Raw genomic sequence first — 26,829 nt, forward strand, 5'->3', positions numbered from 1 at the left:
TCTAAAACAAGCCTCTAGAACAGTATGATGACCCTGTGATTCTAACACAAACCTCTAGAACAGTATGATGACCCTGGGGTTCTAACACAAACCTCTAGAACAGTATGATGACCCTGTGGTTCTAACACAAACCTCTAGAACAGTATGATGACCCTGGGGTTCTAAAACAAGCCACTAGAACAACATGATGACCCTGGGATTCTTAAACAAACCTCTAGAACAGTATGATGACCCTGTGGTTCTAACACAAACCTCTAGAACAGTATGATGACCCTGGGGTTCTAAAACAAGTCACTAGAACAGCATGATGACCCTGGGATTCTAAAACAAACCTCTAGAACAGCATGATGACCCTGGGGTTCTAAAACAAGCCTCTAGAACAATATGATGACCCTGGGGTTCTAACACAAACCTCTAGAACAGTATGATGACCCTAAGGTTCTAAAACAAACCTCTAGAAAAGTATGATGACCCTGTGGTTCTAACACAAACCTCTAGAACAGTATGATGACCCTGGGGTTCTAAAACAAGCCTCTAGAACAGTACAGTATGATGACCCTGGGGTTCTAAAACAAACCTCTAGAACAGTATGATGACCCTGGGGTTCTAAAACAAGCCTCTGGAACAGCATGATGACCCTGGGGTTCTAAAACAAACCTCTAGAACAGTATGATGACCCTGGGGTTCTAACACAAACCTCTAGAACAGTATGATGACCCTGTGGTTCTAACACAAACCTCTAGAACAGTATGATGACCCTGGGGTTCTAAAACAAGCCTCTAGAACAATATGATGACCCTGGGGTTCTAAAACAAGCCTCTAGAACAGTATGATGACCTTGGGGTTCTAAAACAAGCCTCTAGAACAGCATGATGACCCTGGGGTTCTAAAACAAGCCTTTAGAACAGCATGATGACCCTGGGGTTCTAAAACAAGCTTCTAGAACAGCATGATGACCCTGGGATTATAAAACAAACCAATAGAACAGCATGATGACCCTGGAGTTCTAAAACAAACCTCTAGAACAGTACCGTATGATGACCCTGTGGTTCTAACACAAACCTCTAGAACAGTATGATGACCCTGGGGTTCTAAAACAAGCCTCTAGAACAGTATGATGACCCTGGGGTTCTAAAACAAACCTTGAGAACAGCATGATGACCCTGGGGTTCTAAAACAAACATTTAGAACAGCATGATGACCCTGGGGTTCTAAAACAAACATCTAGAACAGCATGATGACCATGGGGTTCTAAAACAAGCCTCTAGAACAGTATGATGACCCTGTGATTCTAACACAAACCTCTAGAACAGTATGATGACCCTGAGGTTCTAACACAAACCTCTAGAACAGTATGATGACCCTGTGGTTCTAACACAAACCTCTAGAACAGTATGATGACCCTGGGGTTCTAAAACAAGCGACTAGAACAACATGATGACCCTGGGATTCTTAAACAAACCTCTAGAACAGTATGATGACCCTGGGGTTCTTAAACAAGCGACTAGAACAACATGATGACCCTGGGATTCTAAAACAAACCTCTAGAACAGTATGATGACCCTGTGGTTCTAACACAAACCTCTAGAACAGTATGATGACCCTGGGGTTCTAACACAAACCTCTAGAACATTACAGTATGCTGACCCTGGGGTTCTAACACAAACCTCTAGAACATTACAGTATGATGACCCTGTGGTTCTAACACAAGCCTCTAGAACAATATGATGACCCTGGGGTTCTAACACAAACCTCTAGAACAGTATGATGACCCTGGGGTTCTAAAACAAACCTCTAGAACAGTATGATGACCCTGGGGTTCTAAAACAAGCCTCTGGAACAGCTTGATGACCCTGGGGTTCTAAAACAAACCTCTAGAACAGTATGATGACCCTGGGGTTCTAACACAAACCTCTAGAACAGTATGATGACCCTGTGGTTCTAACACAAACCTCTAGAACAGTATGATGACCCTGGGGTTCTAAAACAAGCCTCTAGAACAATATGATGACCCTGGGGTTCTAAAACAAGCCTCTAGAACAGTATGATGACCTTGGGGTTCTAAAACAAGCCTCTAGAACAGCATGATGACCCTGGGGTTCTAAAACAAGCCTTTAGAACAGCATGATGACCCTGGGGTTCTAAAACAAGCTTCTAGAACAGCATGATGACCCTGGGATTATAAAACAAACCAATAGAACAGCATGATGACCCTGGGGTTCTAAAACAAACCTCTAGAACAGTACCGTATGATGACCCTGTGGTTCTAACACAAACCTCTAGAACAGTATGATGACCCTGGGGTTCTAAAACAAGCCTCTAGAACAGTATGATGACCCTGGGGTTCTAAAACAAACCTTGAGAACAGCATGATGACCCTGGGGTTCTAAAACAAACATTTAGAACAGCATGATGACCCTGGGGTTCTAAAACAAACATCTAGAACAGCATGATGACCATGGGGTTCTAAAACAAGCCTCTAGAACAGTATGATGACCCTGTGATTCTAACACAAACCTCTAGAACAGTATGATGACCCTGGGGTTCTAACACAAACCTCTAGAACAGTATGATGACCCTGTGGTTCTAACACAAACCTCTAGAACAGTATGATGACCCTGGGGTTCTAAAACAAGCCACTAGAACAACATGATGACCCTGGGATTCTTAAACAAACCTCTAGAACAGTATGATGACCCTGGGGTTCTTAAACAAGCGACTAGAACAACATGATGACCCTGGGATTCTAAAACAAACCTCTAGAACAGTATGATGACCCTGTGGTTCTAACACAAACCTCTAGAACAGTATGATGACCCTGGGGTTCTAACACAAACCTCTAGAACATTACAGTATGCTGACCCTGGGGTTCTAACACAAACCTCTAGAACATTACAGTATGATGACCCTGTGGTTCTAACACAAGCCTCTAGAACAATATGATGACCCTGGGGTTCTAACACAAACCTCTAGAACAGTATGATGACCCTGGGGTTCTAAAACAAGCCTCTAGAACAGTATGATGACCCTGGGGTTCTAAAACAAACCTCTAGAACAGCATGATGACCCTGGGGTTCTAAAACAAGCCTTTAGAACAGCATGATGACCCTGGGGTTCTAAAACAAGCTTATAGAACAGCATGATGACCCTGGGATTATAAAACAAACCTCTAGAACAGCATGATGACCCTGGGGTTCTAAAACAAACCTCTAGAACAGTACCGTATGATGACCCTGTGGTTCTAACACAAACCTCTAGAACAGTATGATGACCCTGGGGTTCTAACACAAACCTCTAGAACATTACAGTATGATGACCCTGTGGTTCTACCACAAACCTCTAGAACAGTATGATGACCCTGGGGTTCTAACACAAACCTCTAGAACATTACAGTATGATGACCCTGGGGTTCTAAAACAAACCTCTAGAACAGTACAGTATGATGATCCTGTGGTTCTACCACAAACCTCTAGAACAGTATGATGACCCTGTGGTTCTAACACAAACCTCTAGAACAGTATGATGACCCTGTGGTTCTAACACAAACCTCTAGAACAGTATGATGACCCTGGGGTTCTAAAACAAGCCACTAGAACAACATGATGACCCTGGGATTCTAAAACAAACCTCTACAACAGTATGATGACCCTGCGGTTCTAACACAAACCTCTACAACAGTATGATGACCCTGGGGTTCTAACACAAACCTCTAGAACAGTATGATGACCCTAGGGTTCTAACACAAACCTCTAGAACATTACAGTTTGATGACCCTGTGGTTCTAACACAAGCCTCTAGAACAATATGATGACCCTGGGGTTCTAACACAAACCTCTAGAACAGTATGATGACCCTGGGGTTCTAAAACACGCCTCTAGAACAGTATGATGACCCTGTGATTCTAACACAAACCTCTAGAACAGTATGATGACACTAGGGTTCTAACACAAACCTCTAGAACAGTATGATGACACTGGGGTTCTAACACAAACCTCTAGAACAGTACAGTATGATGACCCTGTGGTTCTAACACAAACCTCTAGAACAGTTTGATGACCCTGTGGTTCTAACACAAACCTCTAGAACAGTATGATGACCCTGTGGTTCTAACACAAACTGCTAGAGCAGTATGATGAACCTGGGGTTCTAAAACAAGCCACTAGAAAACATGATGACCCTGGGATTCTAAAACAAACCTCTACAACAGTATGCTGACCCTGGGGTTCTAACACAAACCTCTAGAACAGTATGATGACCCTAGGGTTCTAACACAAACCTCTAGAACATTACAGTTTGATGATCCTGTGGTTCTAACACAAGCCTCTAGAACAATATGATGACCCTGGGGTTCTAACACAAACCTCTAGAACAGCATGATGACCCTGGGGTTCTAAGACAAATCTCTAGAACAGCATGATGACCCTAGGGTTCTAACACAAACCTGTAGAACAGTATGATGACCCTGGGGTTCTAAAACAAGCCTCTAGAACAGTATGATGACCCTGGGGTTCCAAAACAAGCCCCTAGAACAGCATGATGACCCTTGGGTTCTAACACAAACCTCTAGAACAGTATGATGACCCTGTGGTTCTAACACAAACCTCTAGAACAGTATGATGACCCTGGAGTTCTAAAACAAGCCTCTAGAACAGTACAGTATGATGACCCTGGGGTTCTAAAAGAAGCCTCTAGAACAGCATGATGACCCTGGGGTTCTAAAACAAACCTCTAGAACAACATGATGGCACTGGGGTTTAAAACAAGCCTCTAGAACAATATGAAGACCCTGTGGTTCTAACACAAACCTCTAGAACAGTATGATGACCCTGGAGTTCTAAAACAAGCCTCTAGAACAGTACAGTGGTTCTAACACAAACCTCTAGAACAGTATGATGACCCTGTGGTTCTAACACAAACCTCTAGAACAGTATGATGACCCTGGGGTTCTAAAACAAGTCACTAGAACAGCATGATGACCCTGGGATTCTAAAACAAACCTCTAGAACAGCATGATGACCCTGGGGTTCTAAAACAAGCCTCTAGAACAATATGATGACCCTGGGCTTCTAACACAAACCTCTAGAACAGTATGATGACCCTAAGGTTCTAAAACAAACCTCTAGAAAAGTATGATGACCCTGTGGTTCTAACACAAACCTCTAGAACAGTATGATGACCCTGGGGTTCTAAAACAAGCCTCTAGAACAGTACAGTATGATGACCCTGGGGTTCTAAAACAAGCCTCTAGAACAGTACAGTATGATGACCCTGGGGTTCTAAAACAAACCTCTAGAACAGTATGATGACCCTGGGGTTCTAAAACAAGCCTCTAGAACAATATGATGACCCTGGGGTTCTAAAACAAGCCTCTAGAACAGTATGATGACCCTGGGGTTCTAAAACAAGCCTCTTGAACAGCATGATGACCCTGGGGTTCTAAAACAAGCCTTTAGAACAGCATGATGACCCTGGGGTTCTAAAACAAGCTTCTAGAACAGCATGATGACCCTGGGATTATAAAACAAACCTCTAGAACAGCATGATGACCCTGGGGTTCTAAAACAAACCTCTAGAACAGTACCGTATGATGACCCTGTGGTTCTAACACAAACCTCTAGAACAGTATGATGACCCTGGGGTTCTAAAACAAGCCTCTAGAACAGTATGATGACCCTGGGGTTCTAAAACAAACCTTTAGAACAGCATGATGACCCTGGGGTTCTAAAACAAACCTTTAGAACAGCATGATGACCCTGGGGTTCTAAAACAAACATCTAGAACAGCATGATGACCCTGGGGTTCTAAAACAAGCCTCTAGAACAGTATGATGACCCTGTGATTCTAACACAAACCTCTAGAACAGTATGATGACCCTGGGGTTCTAACACAAACCTCTAGAACAGTATGATGACCCTGTGGTTCTAACACAAACCTCTAGAACAGTATGATGACCCTGGGGTTCTAAAACAAGCCACTAGAACAACATGATGACCCTGGGATTCTTAAACAAACCTCTAGAACAGTATGATGACCCTGTGGTTCTAACACAAACCTCTAGAACAGTATGATGACCCTGGGGTTCTAAAACAAGTCACTAGAACAGCATGATGACCCTGGGATTCTAAAACAAACCTCTAGAACAGCATGATGACCCTGGGGTTCTAAAACAAGCCTCTAGAACAATATGATGACCCTGGGGTTCTAACACAAACCTCTAGAACAGTATGATGACCCTAAGGTTCTAAAACAAACCTCTAGAAAAGTATGATGACCCTGTGGTTCTAACACAAACCTCTAGAACAGTATGATGACCCTGGGGTTCTAAAACAAGCCTCTAGAACAGTACAGTATGATGACCCTGGGGTTCTAAAACAAGCCTCTAGAACAGTACAGTATGATGACCCTGGGGTTCTAAAACAAACCTCTAGAACAGTATGATGACCCTGGGGTTCTAACACAAACCTCTAGAACAGTATGATGACCCTGGGGTTCTAAAACAAGCCTCTAGAACAGTATGATGACCCTGGGGTTCTAAAACAAACCTTGAGAACAGCATGATGACCCTGGGGTTCTAAAACAAACATTTAGAACAGCATGATGACCCTGGGGTTCTAAAACAAACATCTAGAACAGCATGATGACCATGGGGTTCTAAAACAAGCCTCTAGAACAGTATGATGACCCTGTGATTCTAACACAAACCTCTAGAACAGTATGATGACCCTGGGGTTCTAACACAAACCTCTAGAACAGTATGATGACCCTGTGGTTCTAACACAAACCTCTAGAACAGTATGATGACCCTGGGGTTCTAAAACAAGCCACTAGAACAACATGATGACCCTGGGATTCTTAAACAAACCTCTAGAACAGTATGATGACCCTGGGGTTCTTAAACAAGCGACTAGAACAACATGATGACCCTGGGATTCTAAAACAAACCTCTAGAACAGTATGATGACCCTGTGGTTCTAACACAAACCTCTAGAACAGTATGATGACCCTGGGGTTCTAACACAAGCCTCTAGAACAGTATGATGACCCTGGGGTTCTAAAACAAGCCTTTAGAACAGCATGATGACCCTGGGGTTCTAAAACAAGCTTCTAGAACAGCATGATGACCCTGGGATTATAAAACAAACCTCTAGAACAGCATGATGACCCTGGGGTTCTAAAACAAACCTCTAGAACAGTACCGTATGATGACCCTGTGGTTCTAACACAAACCTCTAGAACAGTATGATGACCCTGGGGTTCTAACACAAACCTCTAGAACAGTATGATGACCCTGTGGTTCTAACACAAACCGCTAGAGCAGTATGATGAACCTGGGGTTCTAAAACAAGCCACTAGAAAACATGATGACCCTGGGATTCTAAAACAAACCTCTACAACAGTATGCTGACCCTGGGGTTCTAACACAAACCTCTAGAACAGTATGATGACCCTAGGGTTCTAACACAAACCTCTAGAACATTACAGTTTGATGATCCTGTGGTTCTAACACAAGCCTCTAGAACAATATGATGACCCTGGGGTTCTAACACAAACCTCTAGAACAGCATGATGACCCTGGGGTTCTAAGACAAATCTCTAGAACAGCATGATGACCCTAGGGTTCTAACACAAACCTGTAGAACAGTATGATGACCCTGGGGTTCTAAAACAAGCCTCTAGAACAGTATGATGACCCTGGGGTTCCAAAACAAGCCCCTAGAACAGCATGATGACCCTTGGGTTCTAACACAAACCTCTAGAACAGTATGATGACCCTGTGGTTCTAACACAAACCTCTAGAACAGTATGATGACCCTGGAGTTCTAAAACAAGCCTCTAGAACAGTAAAGTATGATGACCCTGGGGTTCTAAAAGAAGCCTCTAGAACAGCATGATGACCCTGGGGTTCTAAAACAAACCTCTAGAACAACATGATGGCACTGGGGTTTAAAACAAGCCTCTAGAACAATATGAAGACCCTGTGGTTCTAACACAAACCTCTAGAACAGTATGATGACCCTGGAGTTCTAAAACAAGCCTCTAGAACAGTACAGTGGTTCTAACACAAACCTCTAGAACAGTATGATGACCCTGTGGTTCTAACACAAACCTCTAGAACAGTATGATGACCCTGGGGTTCTAAAACAAGTCACTAGAACAGCATGATGACCCTGGGATTCTAAAACAAACCTCTAGAACAGCATGATGACCCTGGGGTTCTAAAACAAGCCTCTAGAACAATATGATGACCCTGGGCTTCTAACACAAACCTCTAGAACAGTATGATGACCCTAAGGTTCTAAAACAAACCTCTAGAAAAGTATGATGACCCTGTGGTTCTAACACAAACCTCTAGAACAGTATGATGACCCTGGGGTTCTAAAACAAGCCTCTAGAACAGTACAGTATGATGACCCTGGGGTTCTAAAACAAGCCTCTAGAACAGTACAGTATGATGACCCTGGGGTTCTAAAACAAACCTCTAGAACAGTATGATGACCCTGGGGTTCTAAAACAAGCCTCTAGAACAATATGATGACCCTGGGGTTCTAAAACAAGCCTCTAGAACAGTATGATGACCCTGGGGTTCTAAAACAAGCCTCTAGAACAGCATGATGACCCTGGGGTTCTAAAACAAGCCTTTAGAACAGCATGATGACCCTGGGGTTCTAAAACAAGCTTCTAGAACAGCATGATGACCCTGGGATTATAAAACAAACCTCTAGAACAGCATGATGACCCTGGGGTTCTAAAACAAACCTCTAGAACAGTACCGTATGATGACCCTGTGGTTCTAACACAAACCTCTAGAACAGTATGATGACCCTGGGGTTCTAAAACAAGCCTCTAGAACAGTATGATGACCCTGGGGTTCTAAAACAAACCTTTAGAACAGCATGATGACCCTGGGGTTCTAAAACAAACCTTTAGAACAGCATGATGACCCTGGGGTTCTAAAACAAACATCTAGAACAGCATGATGACCCTGGGGTTCTAAAACAAGCCTCTAGAACAGTATGATGACCCTGTGATTCTAACACAAACCTCTAGAACAGTATGATGACCCTGGGGTTCTAACACAAACCTCTAGAACAGTATGATGACCCTGTGGTTCTAACACAAACCTCTAGAACAGTATGATGACCCTGGGGTTCTAAAACAAGCCACTAGAACAACATGATGACCCTGGGATTCTTAAACAAACCTCTAGAACAGTATGATGACCCTGTGGTTCTAACACAAACCTCTAGAACAGTATGATGACCCTGGGGTTCTAAAACAAGTCACTAGAACAGCATGATGACCCTGGGATTCTAAAACAAACCTCTAGAACAGCATGATGACCCTGGGGTTCTAAAACAAGCCTCTAGAACAATATGATGACCCTGGGGTTCTAACACAAACCTCTAGAACAGTATGATGACCCTAAGGTTCTAAAACAAACCTCTAGAAAAGTATGATGACCCTGTGGTTCTAACACAAACCTCTAGAACAGTATGATGACCCTGGGGTTCTAAAACAAGCCTCTAGAACAGTACAGTATGATGACCCTGGGGTTCTAAAACAAGCCTCTAGAACAGTACAGTATGATGACCCTGGGGTTCTAAAACAAACCTCTAGAACAGTATGATGAACCTGGGGTTCTAACACAAACCTCTAGAACAGTATGATGACCCTGGGGTTCTAAAACAAGCCTCTAGAACAGTATGATGACCCTGGGGTTCTAAAACAAACCTTGAGAACAGCATGATGACCCTGGGGTTCTAAAACAAACATTTAGAACAGCATGATGACCCTGGGGTTCTAAAACAAACATCTAGAACAGCATGATGACCATGGGGTTCTAAAACAAGCCTCTAGAACAGTATGATGACCCTGTGATTCTAACACAAACCTCTAGAACAGTATGATGACCCTGGGGTTCTAACACAAACCTCTAGAACAGTATGATGACCCTGTGGTTCTAACACAAACCTCTAGAACAGTATGATGACCCTGGGGTTCTAAAACAAGCCACTAGAACAACATGATGACCCTGGGATTCTTAAACAAACCTCTAGAACAGTATGATGACCCTGGGGTTCTTAAACAAGCGACTAGAACAACATGATGACCCTGGGATTCTAAAACAAACCTCTAGAACAGTATGATGACCCTGTGGTTCTAACACAAACCTCTAGAACAGTATGATGACCCTGGGGTTCTAACACAAGCCTCTAGAACAGTATGATGACCCTGGGGTTCTAAAACAAGCCTTTAGAACAGCATGATGACCCTGGGGTTCTAAAACAAGCTTCTAGAACAGCATGATGACCCTGGGATTATAAAACAAACCTCTAGAACAGCATGATGACCCTGGGGTTCTAAAACAAACCTCTAGAACAGTACCGTATGATGACCCTGTGGTTCTAACACAAACCTCTAGAACAGTATGATGACCCTGGGGTTCTAAAACAAGCCTCTAGAACAGTATGATGACCCTGGGGTTCTAAAACAAACCTTTAGAACAGCATGATGACCCTGGGGTTCTAAAACAAACCTTTAGAACAGCATGATGACCCTGGGGTTCTAAAGCAAACATCTAGAACAGCATGATGACCCTGGGGTTCTAAAACAAGCCTCTAGAACAGTATGATGACCCTGTGATTCTAACACAAACCTCTAGAACAGTATGATGACCCTGGGGTTCTAACACAAACCTCTAGAACAGTATGATGACCCTGTGGTTCTAACACAAACCTCTAGAACAGTATGATGACCCTGGGGTTCTAAAACAAGCCACTAGAACAATATGATGACCCTGGGGTTCTAAAACAAGCCTCTAGAACAGTATGATGACCCTGGGGTTCTAAAACAAGCCTCTAGAACAGCATGATGACCCTGGGGTTCTAAAACAAGCCTTTAGAACAGCATGATGACCCTGGGGTTCTAAAACAAGCTTCTAGAACAGCATGATGACCCTGGGATTATAAAACAAACCTCTAGAACAGCATGATGACCCTGGGGTTCTAAAACAAACCTCTAGAACAGTACCGTATGATGACCCTGTGGTTCTAACACAAACCTCTAGAACAGTATGATGACCCTGGGGTTCTAAAACAAGCCTCTAGAACAGTATGATGACCCTGGGGTTCTAAAACAAACCTTTAGAACAGCATGATGACCCTGGGGTTCTAAAACAAACCTTTAGAACAGCATGATGACCCTGGGGTTCTAAAACAAACATCTAGAACAGCATGATGACCCTGGGGTTCTAAAACAAGCCTCTAGAACAGTATGATGACCCTGTGATTCTAACACAAACCTCTAGAACAGTATGATGACCCTGGGGTTCTAACACAAACCTCTAGAACAGTATGATGACCCTGTGGTTCTAACACAAACCTCTAGAACAGTATGATGACCCTGGGGTTCTAAAACAAGCCACTAGAACAACATGATGACCCTGGGATTCTTAAACAAACCTCTAGAACAGTATGATGACCCTGTGGTTCTAACACAAACCTCTAGAACAGTATGATGACCCTGGGGTTCTAAAACAAGTCACTAGAACAGCATGATGACCCTGGGATTCTAAAACAAACCTCTAGAACAGCATGATGACCCTGGGGTTCTAAAACAAGCCTCTAGAACAATATGATGACCCTGGGGTTCTAACACAAACCTCTAGAACAGTATGATGACCCTAAGGTTCTAAAACAAACCTCTAGAAAAGTATGATGACCCTGTGGTTCTAACACAAACCTCTAGAACAGTATGATGACCCTGGGGTTCTAAAACAAGCCTCTAGAACAGTACAGTATGATGACCCTGGGGTTCTAAAACAAGCCTCTAGAACAGTACAGTATGATGACCCTGGGGTTCTAAAACAAACCTCTAGAACAGTATGATGAACCTGGGGTTCTAACACAAACCTCTAGAACAGTATGATGACCCTGGGGTTCTAAAACAAGCCTCTAGAACAGTATGATGACCCTGGGGTTCTAAAACAAACCTTGAGAACAGCATGATGACCCTGGGGTTCTAAAACAAACATTTAGAACAGCATGATGACCCTGGGGTTCTAAAACAAACATCTAGAACAGCATGATGACCATGGGGTTCTAAAACAAGCCTCTAGAACAGTATGATGACCCTGTGATTCTAACACAAACCTCTAGAACAGTATGATGACCCTGGGGTTCTAACACAAACCTCTAGAACAGTATGATGACCCTGTGGTTCTAACACAAACCTCTAGAACAGTATGATGACCCTGGGGTTCTAAAACAAGCCACTAGAACAACATGATGACCCTGGGATTCTTAAACAAACCTCTAGAACAGTATGATGACCCTGGGGTTCTTAAACAAGCGACTAGAACAACATGATGACCCTGGGATTCTAAAACAAACCTCTAGAACAGTATGATGACCCTGTGGTTCTAACACAAACCTCTAGAACAGTATGATGACCCTGGGGTTCTAACACAAGCCTCTAGAACAGTATGATGACCCTGGGGTTCTAAAACAAGCCTTTAGAACAGCATGATGACCCTGGGGTTCTAAAACAAGCTTCTAGAACAGCATGATGACCCTGGGATTATAAAACAAACCTCTAGAACAGCATGATGACCCTGGGGTTCTAAAACAAACCTCTAGAACAGTACCGTATGATGACCCTGTGGTTCTAACACAAACCTCTAGAACAGTATGATGACCCTGGGGTTCTAAAACAAGCCTCTAGAACAGTATGATGACCCTGGGGTTCTAAAACAAACCTTTAGAACAGCATGATGACCCTGGGGTTCTAAAACAAACCTTTAGAACAGCATGATGACCCTGGGGTTCTAAAACAAACATCTAGAACAGCATGATGACCCTGGGGTTCTAAAACAAGCCTCTAGAACAGTATGATGACCCTGTGATTCTAACACAAACCTCTAGAACAGTATGATGACCCTGGGGTTCTAACACAAACCTCTAGAACAGTATGATGACCCTGTGGTTCTAACACAAACCTCTAGAACAGTATGATGACCCTGGGGTTCTAAAACAAGCCACTAGAACAACATGATGACCCTGGGATTCTTAAACAAACCTCTAGAACAGTATGATGACCCTGTGGTTCTAACACAAACCTCTAGAACAGTATGATGACCCTGGGGTTCTAAAACAAGTCACTAGAACAGCATGATGACCCTGGGATTCTAAAACAAACCTCTAGAACAGCATGATGACCCTGGGGTTCTAAAACAAGCCTCTAGAACAATATGATGACCCTGGGGTTCTAAAACAAACCTCTAGAACAGTATGATGACCCTAAGGTTCTAAAACAAACCTCTAGAAAAGTATGATGACCCTGTGGTTCTAACACAAACCTCTAGAACAGTATGATGACCCTGGGGTTCTAAAACAAGCCTCTAGAACAGTACAGTATGATGACCCTGGGGTTCTAAAACAAGCCTCCAGAACAGTACAGTATGATGACCCTGGGGTTCTAAAACAAACCTCTAGAACAGTATGATGACCCTGGGGTTCTAACACAAACCTCTAGAACAGTATGATGACCCTGGGGTTCTAAAACAAGCCTCTAGAACAGTATGATGACCCTGGGGTTCTAAAACAAACCTTGAGAACAGCATGATGACCCTGGGGTTCTAAAACAAACATTTAGAACAGCATGATGACCCTGGGGTTCTAAAACAAACATCTAGAACAGCATGATGACCATGGGGTTCTAAAACAAGCCTCTAGAACAGTATGATGACCCTGTGATTCTAACACAAACCTCTAGAACAGTATGATGACCCTGGGGTTCTAACACAAACCTCTAAAACAGTATGATGACCCTGTGGTTCTAACACAAACCTCTAGAACAGTATGATGACCCTGGGGTTCTAAAACAAGCCACTAGAACAACATGATGACCCTGGGATTCTTAAACAAACCTCTAGAACAGTATGATGACCCTGGGGTTCTTAAACAAGCGACTAGAACAACATGATGACCCTGGGATTCTAAAACAAACCTCTAGAACAGTATGATGACCCTGTGGTTCTAACACAAACCTCTAGAACAGTATGATGACCCTGGGGTTCTAACACAAACCTCTAGAACATTACAGTATGCTGACCCTGGGGTTCTAACACAAACCTCTAGAACATTACAGTATGATGACCCTGTGGTTCTAACACAAGCCTCTAGAACAATATGATGACCCTGGGGTTCTAACACAAACCTCTAGAACAGTATGATGACCCTGGGGTTCTAAAACAAGCCTCTAGAACAGTATGATGACCCTGGGGTTCTAAAACAAACCTCTAGAACAGCATGATGACCCTGGGGTTCTAAAACAAGCCTTTAGAACAGCATGATGACCCTGGGGTTCTAAAACAAGCTTATAGAACAGCATGATGACCCTGGGATTATAAAACAAACCTCTAGAACAGCATGATGACCCTGGGGTTCTAAAACAAACCTCTAGAACAGTACCGTATGATGACCCTGTGGTTCTAACACAAACCTCTAGAACAGTATGATGACCCTGGGGTTCTAACACAAACCTCTAGAACATTACAGTATTATGACCCTGTGGTTCTACCACAAACCTCTAGAACAGTATGATGACCCTGGGGTTCTAACACAAACCTCTAGAACATTACAGTATGATGACCCTGGGGTTCTAAAACAAACCTCTAGAACAGTACAGTATGATGATCCTGTGGTTCTACCACAAACCTCTAGAACAGTATGATGACCCTGTGGTTCTAACACAAACCTCTAGAACAGTATGATGACCCTGTGGTTCTAACACAAACCTCTAGAACAGTATGATGACCCTGGGGTTCTAAAACAAGCCACTAGAACAACATGATGACCCTGGGATTCTAAAACAAACCTCTACAGCAGTATGATGACCCTGCGGTTCTAACACAAACCTCTACAACAGTATGATGACCCTGGGGTTCTAACACAAACCTCTAGAACAGTATTATGACCCTAGGGTTCTAACACAAACCTCTAGAACATTACAGTTTGATGACCCTGTGGTTCTAACACAAGCCTCTAGAACAATATGATGACCCTGGGGTTCTAACACAAACCTCTAGAACAGTATGATGACCCTGGGGTTCTAAAACACGCCTCTAGAACAGTATGATGACCCTGTGATTCTAACACAAACCTCTAGAACAGTATGATGACACTAGGGTTCTAACACAAACCTCTAGAACAGTATGATGACACTGGGGTTCTAACACAAACCTCTAGAACAGTACAGTATGATGACCCTGTGGTTCTAACACAAACCTCTAGAACAGTTTGATGACCCTGTGGTTCTAACACAAACCTCTAGAACAGTATGATGACCCTGTGGTTCTAACACAAACCGCTAGAGCAGTATGATGAACCTGGGGTTCTAAAACAAGCCACTAGAAAACATGATGACCCTGGGATTCTAAAACAAACCTCTACAACAGTATGCTGACCCTGGGGTTCTAACACAAACCTCTAGAACAGTATGATGACCCTAGGGTTCTAACACAAACCTCTAGAACATTACAGTTTGATGATCCTGTGGTTCTAACACAAGCCTCTAGAACAATATGATGACCCTGGGGTTCTAACACAAACCTCTAGAACAGCATGATGACCCTGGGGTTCTAAGACAAATCTCTAGAACAGCATGATGACCCTAGGGTTCTAACACAAACCTGTAGAACAGTATGATGACCCTGGGGTTCTAAAACAAGCCTCTAGAACAGTATGATGACCCTGGGGTTCCAAAACAAGCCCCTAGAACAGCATGATGACCCTTGGGTTCTAACACAAACCTCTAGAACAGTATGATGACCCTGTGGTTCTAACACAAACCTCTAGAACAGTATGATGACCCTGGGGTTCTAAAACAAGCCTCTAGAACAGTACAGTATGATAACCCTGGGGTTCTAAAACAAGCCTCTAGAACAGTACAGTATGATGACCCTGGGGTTCTAAAACAAACCTCTAGAACAGTATGATGACCCTGGGGTTCTAACACAAACCTCTAGAACAGTATGATGACCCTGGGGTTCTAAAACAAGCCTCTAGAACAGTATGATGACCCTGGGGTTCTAAAACAAACCTTGAGAACAGCATGATGACCCTGGGGTTCTAAAACAAACATTTAGAACAGCATGATGACCCTGGGGTTCTAAAACAAACATCTAGAACAGCATGATGACCATGGGGTTCTAAAACAAGCCTCTAGAACAGTATGATGACCCTGTGATTCTAACACAAACCTCTAGAACAGTATGATGACCCTGGGGTTCTAACACAAACCTCTAGAACAGTATGATGACCCTGGGGTTCTAACACAAACCTCTAGAACAGTATGATGACCCTGGGGTTCTAAAACAAGCCACTAGAACAACATGATGACCCTGGGATTCTTAAACAAACCTCTAGAACAGTATGATGACCCTGGGGTTCTTAAACAAGCGACTAGAACAACATGATGACCCTGGGATTCTAAAACAAACCTCTAGAACAGTATGATGACCCTGTGGTTCTAACACAAACCTCTAGAACAGTATGATGACCCTGGGGTTCTAACACAAGCCTCTAGAACAGTATGATGACCCTGGGGTTCTAAAACAAGCCTTTAGAACAGCATGATGACCCTGGGGTTCTAAAACAAGCTTCTAGAACAGCATGATGACCCTGGGATTATAAAACAAACCTCTAGAACAGCATGATGACCCTGGGGTTCTAAAACAAACCTCTAGAACAGTACCGTATGATGACCCTGTGGTTCTAACACAAACCTCTAGAACAGTATGATGACCCTGGGGTTCTAAAACAAGCCTCTAGAACAGTATGATGACCCTGGGGTTCTAAAACAAACCTTTAGAACAGCATGATGACCCTGGGGTTCTAAAACAAACCTTTAGAACAGCATGATGACCCTGGGGTTCTAAAGCAAACATCTAGAACAGCATGATGACCCTGGGGTTCTAAAACAAGCCTCTAGAACAGTATGATGACCCTGTGATTCTAACACAAACCTCTAGAACAGTATGATGACCCTGGGGTTCTAACACAAACCTCTAGAACAGTATGATGACCCTGTGGTTCTAACACAAACCTCTAGAACAGTATGATGACCCTGGGGTTCTAAAACAAGCCACTAGAACAACATGATGACCCTGGGATTCTTAAACAAACCTCTAGAACAGTATGATGACCCTGTGGTTCTAACACAAACCTCTAGAACAGTATGATGACCCTGGGGTTCTAAAACAAGTCACTAGAACAGCATGATGACCCTGGGATTCTAAAACAAACCTCTAGAACAGCATGATGACCCTGGGGTTCTAAAACAAGCCTCTAGAACAATATGATGACCCTGGGGTTCTAAAACAAACCTCTAGAACAGTATGATGACCCTAAGGTTCTAAAACAAACCTCTAGAAAAGTATGATGACCCTGTGGTTCTAACACAAACCTCTAGAACAGTATGATGACCCTGGGGTTCTAAAACAAGCCTCTAGAACAGTACAGTATGATGACCCTGGGGTTCTAAAACAAGCCTCCGGAACAGTACAGTATGATGACCCTGGGGTTCTAAAACAAACCTCTAGAACAGTATGATGACCCTGGGGTTCTAACACAAACCTCTAGAACAGTATGATGACCCTGGGGTTCTAAAACAAGCCTCTAGAACAGTATGATGACCCTGGGGTTCTAAAACAAACCTTGAGAACAGCATGATGACCCTGGGGTTCTAAAACAAACATTTAGAACAGCATGATGACCCTGGGGTTCTAAAACAAACATCTAGAACAGCATGATGACCATGGGGTTCTAAAACAAGCCTCTAGAACAGTATGATGACCCTGTGATTCTAACACAAACCTCTAGAACAGTATGATGACCCTGGGGTTCTAACACAAACCTCTAGAACAGTATGATGACCCTGTGGTTCTAACACAAACCTCTAGAACAGTATGATGACCCTGGGGTTCTAAAACAAGCCACTAGAACAACATGATGACCCTGGGATTCTTAAACAAACCTCTAGAACAGTATGATGACCCTGGGGTTCTTAAACAAGCGACTAGAACAACATGATGACCCTGGGATTCTAAAACAAACCTCTAGAACAGTATGATGACCCTGTGGTTCTAACACAAACCTCTAGAACAGTATGATGACCCTGGGGTTCTAACACAAACCTCTAGAACATTACAGTATGCTGACCCTGGGGTTCTAACACAAACCTCTAGAACATTACAGTATGATGACCCTGTGGTTCTAACACAAGCCTCTAGAACAATATGATGACCCTGGGGTTCTAACACAAACCTCTAGAACAGTATGATGACCCTGGGGTTCTAAAACAAGCCTCTAGAACAGTATGATGACCCTGGGGTTCTAAAACAAACCTCTAGAACAGCATGATGACCCTGGGGTTCTAAAACAAGCCTTTAGAACAGCATGATGACCCTGGGGTTCTAAAACAAGCTTATAGAACAGCATGATGACCCTGGGATTATAAAACAAACCTCTAGAACAGCATGATGACCCTGGGGTTCTAAAACAAACCTCTAGAACAGTACCGTATGATGACCCTCTGGTTCTAACACAAACCTCTAGAACAGTATGATGACCCTGGGGTTCTAACACAAACCTCTAGAACATTACAGTATGATGACCCTGTGGTTCTACCACAAACCTCTAGAACAGTATGATGACCCTGGGGTTCTAACACAAACCTCTAGAACATTACAGTATGATGACCCTGGGGTTCTAAAACAAACCTCTAGAACAGTACAGTATGATGATCCTGTGGTTCTACCACAAACCTCTAGAACAGTATGATGACCCTGTGGTTCTAACACAAACCTCTAGAACAGTATGATGACCCTGTGGTTCTAACACAAACCTCTAGAACAGTATGATGACCCTGGGGTTCTAAAACAAGCCACTAGAACAACATGATGACCCTGGGATTCTAAAACAAACCTCTACAACAGTATGATGACCCTGCGGTTCTAACACAAACCTCTACAACAGTATGATGACCCTGGGGTTCTAACACAAACCTCTAGAACAGTATGATGACCCTAGGGTTCTAACACAAACCTCTAGAACATTACAGTTTGATGACCCTGTGGTTCTAACACAAGCCTCTAGAACAATATGATGACCCTGGGGTTCTAACACAAACCTCTAGAACAGTATGATGACCCTGGGGTTCTAAAACACGCCTCTAGAACAGTATGATGACCCTGTGATTCTAACACAAACCTCTAGAACAGTATGATGACACTAGGGTTCTAACACAAACCTCTAGAACAGTATGATGACACTGGGGTTCTAACACAAACCTCTAGAACAGTACAGTATGATGACCCTGTGGTTCTAACACAAACCTCTAGAACAGTTTGATGACCCTGTGGTTCTAACACAAACCTCTAGAACAGTATGATGACCCTGTGGTTCTAACACAAACCGCTAGAGCAGTATGATGAACCTGGGGTTCTAAAACAAGCCACTAGAAAACATGATGACCCTGGGATTCTAAAACAAACCTCTACAACAGTATGCTGACCCTGGGGTTCTAACACAAACCTCTAGAACAGTATGATGACCCTAGGGTTCTAACACAAACCTCTAGAACATTACAGTTTGATGATCCTGTGGTTCTAACACAAGCCTCTAGAACAATATGATGACCCTGGGGTTCTAACACAAACCTCTAGAACAGCATGATGACCCTGGGGTTCTAAGACAAATCTCTAGAACAGCATGATGACCCTAGGGTTCTAACACAAACCTGTAGAACAGTATGATGACCCTGGGGTTCTAAAACAAGCCTCTAGAACAGTATGATGACCCTGGGGTTCCAAAACAAGCCCCTAGAACAGCATGATGACCCTTGGGTTCTAACACAAACCTCTAGAACAGTATGATGACCCTGTGGTTCTAACACAAACCTCTAGAACAGTATGATGACCCTGGAGTTCTAAAACAAGCCTCTAGAACAGTACAGTATGATGACCCTGGGGTTCTAAAAGAAGCCTCTAGAACAGCATGATGACCCTGGGGTTCTAAAACAAACCTCTAGAACAACATGATGGCACTGGGGTTTAAAACAAGCCTCTAGAACAATATGAAGACCCTGTGGTTCTAACACAAACCTCTAGAACAGTATGATGACCCTGGAGTTCTAAAACAAGCCTCTAGAACAGTACAGTGGTTCTAACACAAACCTCTAGAACAGTATGATGACCCTGTGGTTCTAACACAAACCTCTAGAACAGTATGATGACCCTGGGGTTCTAAAACAAGTCACTAGAACAGCATGATGACCCTGGGATTCTAAAACAAACCTCTAGAACAGCATGATGACCCTGGGGTTCTAAAACAAGCCTCTAGAACAATATGATGACCCTGGGCTTCTAACACAAACCTCTAGAACAGTATGATGACCCTAAGGTTCTAAAACAAACCTCTAGAAAAGTATGATGACCCTGTGGTTCTAACACAAACCTCTAGAACAGTATGATGACCCTGGGGTTCTAAAACAAGCCTCTAGAACAGTACAGTATGATGACCCTGGGGTTCTAAAACAAGCCTCTAGAACAGTACAGTATGATGACCCTGGGGTTCTAAAACAAACCTCTAGAACAGTATGATGACCCTGGGGTTCTAAAACAAGCCTCTAGAACAATATGATGACCCTGGGGTTCTAAAACAAGCCTCTAGAACAGTATGATGACCCTGGGGTTCTAAAACAAGCCTCTAGAACAGCATGATGACCCTGGGGTTCTAAAACAAGCCTTTAGAACAGCATGATGACCCTGGGGTTCTAAAACAAGCTTCTAGAACAGCATGATGACCCTGGGATTATAAAACAAACCTCTAGAACAGCATGATGACCCTGGGGTTCTAAAACAAACCTCTAGAACAGTACCGTATGATGACCCTGTGGTTCTAACACAAACCTCTAGAACAGTATGATGACCCTGGGGTTCTAAAACAAGCCTCTAGAACAGTATGATGACCCTGGGGTTCTAAAACAAACCTTTAGAACAGCATGATGACCCTGGGGTTCTAAAACAAACCTTTAGAACAGCATGATGACCCTGGGGTTCTAAAACAAACATCTAGAACAGCATGATGACCCTGGGGTTCTAAAACAAGCCTCTAGAACAGTATGATGACCCTGTGATTCTAACACAAACCTCTAGAACAGTATGATGACCCTGGGGTTCTAACACAAACCTCTAGAACAGTATGATGACCCTGTGGTTCTAACACAAACCTCTAGAACAGTATGATGACCCTGGGGTTCTAAAACAAGCCACTAGAACAACATGATGACCCTGGGATTCTTAAACAAACCTCTAGAACAGTATGATGACCCTGTGGTTCTAACACAAACCTCTAGAACAGTATGATGACCCTGGGGTTCTAAAACAAGTCACTAGAACAGCATGATGACCCTGGGATTCTAAAACAAACCTCTAGAACAGCATGATGACCCTGGGGTTCTAAAACAAGCCTCTAGAACAATATGATGACCCTGGGGTTCTAACACAAACCTCTAGAACAGTATGATGACCCTAAGGTTCTAAAACAAACCTCTAGAAAAGTATGATGACCCTGTGGTTCTAACACAAACCTCTAGAACAGTATGATGACCCTGGGGTTCTAAAACAAGCCTCTAGAACAGTACAGTATGATGACCCTGGGGTTCTAAAACAAGCCTCTAGAACAGTACAGTATGATGACCCTGGGGTTCTAAAACAAACCTCTAGAACAGTATGATGACCCTGGGGTTCTAACACAAACCTCTAGAACAGTATGATGACCCTGGGGTTCTAAAACAAGCCTCTAGAACAGTATGATGACCCTGGGGTTCTAAAACAAACCTTGAGAACAGCATGATGACCCTGGGGTTCTAAAACAAACATTTAGAACAGCATGATGACCCTGGGGTTCTAAAACAAACATCTAGAACAGCATGATGACCATGGGGTTCTAAAACAAGCCTCTAGAACAGTATGATGACCCTGTGATTCTAACACAAACCTCTAGAACAGTATGATGACCCTGAGGTTCTAACACAAACCTCTAGAACAGTATGATGACCCTGTGGTTCTAACACAAACCTCTAGAACAGTATGATGACCCTGGGGTTCTAAAACAAGCGACTAGAACAACATGATGACCCTGGGATTCTTAAACAAACCTCTAGAACAGTATGATGACCCTGGGGTTCTTAAACAAGCGACTAGAACAACATGATGACCCTGGGATTCTAAAACAAACCTCTAGAACAGTATGATGACCCTGTGGTTCTAACACAAACCTCTAGAACAGTATGATGACCCTGGGGTTCTAACACAAACCTCTAGAACATTACAGTATGCTGACCCTGGGGTTCTAACACAAACCTCTAGAACATTACAGTATGATGACCCTGTGGTTCTAACACAAGCCTCTAGAACAATATGATGACCCTGGGGTTCTAACACAAACCTCTAGAACAGTATGATGACCCTGGGGTTCTAAAACAAACCTCTAGAACAGTATGATGACCCTGGGGTTCTAAAACAAGCCTCTGGAACAGCTTGATGACCCTGGGGTTCTAAAACAAACCTCTAGAACAGTATGATGACCCTGGGGTTCTAACACAAACCTCTAGAACAGTATGATGACCCTGTGGTTCTAACACAAACCTCTAGAACAGTATGATGACCCTGTGGTTCTAAAACAAGCCACTAGAACAACATGATGACCCTGGGATTCTTAAACAAACCTCTAGAACAGTATGATGACCCTGTGGTTCTAACACAAACCTCTAGAACAGTATGATGACCCTGGGGTTCTAAAACAAGTCACTAGAACAGCATGATGACCCTGGGATTCTAAAACAAACCTCTAGAACAGCATGATGACCCTGGGGTTCTAAAACAAGCCTCTAGAACAATATGATGACCCTGGGGTTCTAACACAAACCTCTAGAACAGTATGATGACCCTAAGGTTCTAAAACAAACCTCTAGAAAAGTATGATGACCCTGTGGTTCTAACACAAACCTCTAGAACAGTATGATGACCCTGGGGTTCTAAAACAAGCCTCTAGAACAGTACAGTATGATGACCCTGGGGTTCTAAAACAAGCCTCTAGAACAGTACAGTATGATGACCCTGGGGTTCTAAAACAAACCTCTAGAACAGTATGATGACCCTGGGGTTCTAACACAAACCTCTAGAACAGTATGATGACCCTGGGGTTCTAAAACAAGCCTCTAGAACAGTATGATGACCCTGGGGTTCTAAAACAAACCTTGAGAACAGCATGATGACCCTGGGGTTCTAAAACAAACATTTAGAACAGCATGATGACCCTGGGGTTCTAAAACAAACATCTAGAACAGCATGATGACCATGGGGTTCTAAAACAAGCCTCTAGAACAGTATGATGACCCTGTGATTCTAACACAAACCTCTAGAACAGTATGATGACCCTGAGGTTCTAACACAAACCTCTAGAACAGTATGATGACCCTGTGGTTCTAACACAAACCTCTAGAACAGTATGATGACCCTGGGGTTCTAAAACAAGCGACTAGAACAACATGATGACCCTGGGATTCTTAAACAAACCTCTAGAACAGTATGATGACCCTGGGGTTCTTAAACAAGCGACTAGAACAACATGATGACCCTGGGATTCTAACACAAACCTCTAGAACAGTATGATGACCCTGTGGTTCTAACACAAACCTCTAGAACAGTATGATGACCCTGGGGTTCTAACACAAACCTCTAGAACATTACAGTATGCTGACCCTGGGGTTCTAACACAAACCTCTAGAACATTACAGTATGATGACCCTGTGGTTCTAACACAAGCCTCTAGAACAATATGATGACCCTGGGGTTCTAACACAAACCTCTAGAACAGTATGATGACCCTGGGGTTCTAAAACAAACCTCTAGAACAGTATGATGACCCTAGGGTTCTAAAACAAGCCTCTGGAACAGCTTGATGACCCTGGGGTTCTAAAACAAACCTCTAGAACAGTATGATGACCCTGGGGTTCTAACACAAACCTCTAGAACAGTATGATGACCCTGTGGTTCTAACACAAACCTCTAGAACAGTATGATGACCCTGGGGTTCTAAAACAAGCCTCTAGAACAATATGATGACCCTGGGGTTCTAAAACAAGCCTCTAGAACAGTATGATGACCTTGGGGTTCTAAAACAAGCCTCTAGAACAGCATGATGACCCTGGGGTTCTAAAACAAGCCTTTAGAACAGCATGATGACCCTGGGGTTCTAAAACAAGCTTCTAGAACAGCATGATGACCCTGGGATTATAAAACAAACCAATAGAACAGCATGATGACCCTGGGGTTCTAAAACAAACCTCTAGAACAGTACCGTATGATGACCCTGTGGTTCTAACACAAACCTCTAGAACAGTATGATGACCCTGGGGTTCTAAAACAAGCCTCTAGAACAGTATGATGACCCTGGGGTTCTAAAACAAACCTTGAGAACAGCATGATGACCCTGGGGTTCTAAAACAAACATTTAGAACAGCATGATGACCCTGGGGTTCTAAAACAAACATCTAGAACAGCATGATGACCATGGGGTTCTAAAACAAGCCTCTAGAACAGTATGATGACCCTGTGATTCTAACACAAACCTCTAGAACAGTATGATGACCCTGGGGTTCTAACACAAACCTCTAGAACAGTATGATGACCCTGTGGTTCTAACACAAACCTCTAGAACAGTATGATGACCCTGGGGTTCTAAAACAAGCCACTAGAACAACATGATGACCCTGGGATTCTTAAACAAACCTCTAGAACAGTATGATGACCCTGGGGTTCTTAAACAAGCGACTAGAACAACATGATGACCCTGGGATTCTAAAACAAACCTCTAGAACAGTATGATGACCCTGTGGTTCTAACACAAACCTCTAGAACAGTATGATGACCCTGGGGTTCTAACACAAACCTCTAGAACATTACAGTATGCTGACCCTGGGGTTCTAACACAAACCTCTAGAACATTACAGTATGATGACCCTGTGGTTCTAACACAAGCCTCTAGAACAATATGATGACCCTGGGGTTCTAACACAAACCTCTAGAACAGTATGATGACCCTGGGGTTCTAAAACAAGCCTCTAGAACAGTATGATGACCCTGGGGTTCTAAAACAAACCTCTAGAACAGCATGATGACCCTGGGGTTCTAAAACAAGCCTTTAGAACAGCATGATGACCCTGGGGTTCTAAAACAAGCTTATAGAACAGCATGATGACCCTGGGATTATAAAACAAACCTCTAGAACAGCATGATGACCCTGGGGTTCTAAAACAAACCTCTAGAACAGTACCGTATGATGACCCTGTGGTTCTAACACAAACCTCTAGAACAGTATGATGACCCTGGGGTTCTAACACAAACCTCTAGAACATTACAGTATGATGACCCTGTGGTTCTACCACAAACCTCTAGAACAGTATGATGACCCTGGGGTTCTAACACAAACCTCTAGAACATTACAGTATGATGACCCTGGGGTTCTAAAACAAACCTCTAGAACAGTACAGTATGATGATCCTGTGGTTCTACCACAAACCTCTAGAACAGTATGATGACCCTGTGGTTCTAACACAAACCTCTAGAACAGTATGATGACCCTGTGGTTCTAACACAAACCTCTAGAACAGTATGATGACCCTGGGGTTCTAAAACAAGCCACTAGAACAACATGATGACCCTGGGATTCTAAAACAAACCTCTACAACAGTATGATGACCCTGCGGTTCTAACACAAACCTCTACAACAGTATGATGACCCTGGGGTTCTAACACAAACCTCTAGAACAGTATGATGACCCTAGGGTTCTAACACAAACCTCTAGAACATTACAGTTTGATGACCCTGTGGTTCTAACACAAGCCTCTAGAACAATATGATGACCCTGGGGTTCTAACACAAACCTCTAGAACAGTATGATGACCCTGGGGTTCTAAAACACGCCTCTAGAACAGTATGATGACCCTGTGATTCTAACACAAACCTCTAGAACAGTATGATGACACTAGGGTTCTAACACAAACCTCTAGAACAGTATGATGACACTGGGGTTCTAACACAAACCTCTAGAACAGTACAGTATGATGACCCTGTGGTTCTAACACAAACCTCTAGAACAGTTTGATGACCCTGTGGTTCTAACACAAACCTCTAGAACAGTATGATGACCCTGTGGTTCTAACACAAACCGCTAGAGCAGTATGATGAACCTGGGGTTCTAAAACAAGCCACTAGAAAACATGATGACCCTGGGATTCTAAAACAAACCTCTACAACAGTATGCTGACCCTGGGGTTCTAACACAAACCTCTAGAACAGTATGATGACCCTAGGGTTCTAACACAAACCTCTAGAACATTACAGTTTGATGATCCTGTGGTTCTAACACAAGCCTCTAGAACAATATGATGACCCTGGGGTTCTAACACAAACCTCTAGAACAGCATGATGACCCTGGGGTTCTAAGACAAATCTCTAGAACAGCATGATGACCCTAGGGTTCTAACACAAACCTGTAGAACAGTATGATGACCCTGGGGTTCTAAAACAAGCCTCTAGAACAGTATGATGACCCTGGGGTTCCAAAACAAGCCCCTAGAACAGCATGATGACCCTTGGGTTCTAACACAAACCTCTAGAACAGTATGATGACCCTGTGGTTCTAACACAAACCTCTAGAACAGTATGATGACCCTGGAGTTCTAAAACAAGCCTCTAGAAC

At 43.1% G+C, this 26,829-nt stretch overlaps 1 protein-coding gene across 1 annotated transcript in view; it reads right to left on the reverse strand.

The window, feature by feature from the left end:
- gck (glucokinase (hexokinase 4)) overlaps positions 1-26,829 on the reverse strand; it is a gene marked incomplete at both ends in the record, with an annotated part of 191,344 nt that overhangs the window by 1,054 nt on the left and 163,461 nt on the right. The gene's annotated exons all lie outside the window — the stretch shown is intronic.

This window comes from Borostomias antarcticus, assembly GCF_949987555.1.
Source record: "Borostomias antarcticus genome assembly, chromosome: 6".
NCBI classification, from domain to species: Eukaryota; Metazoa; Chordata; class Actinopteri; order Stomiiformes; family Stomiidae; genus Borostomias; species Borostomias antarcticus.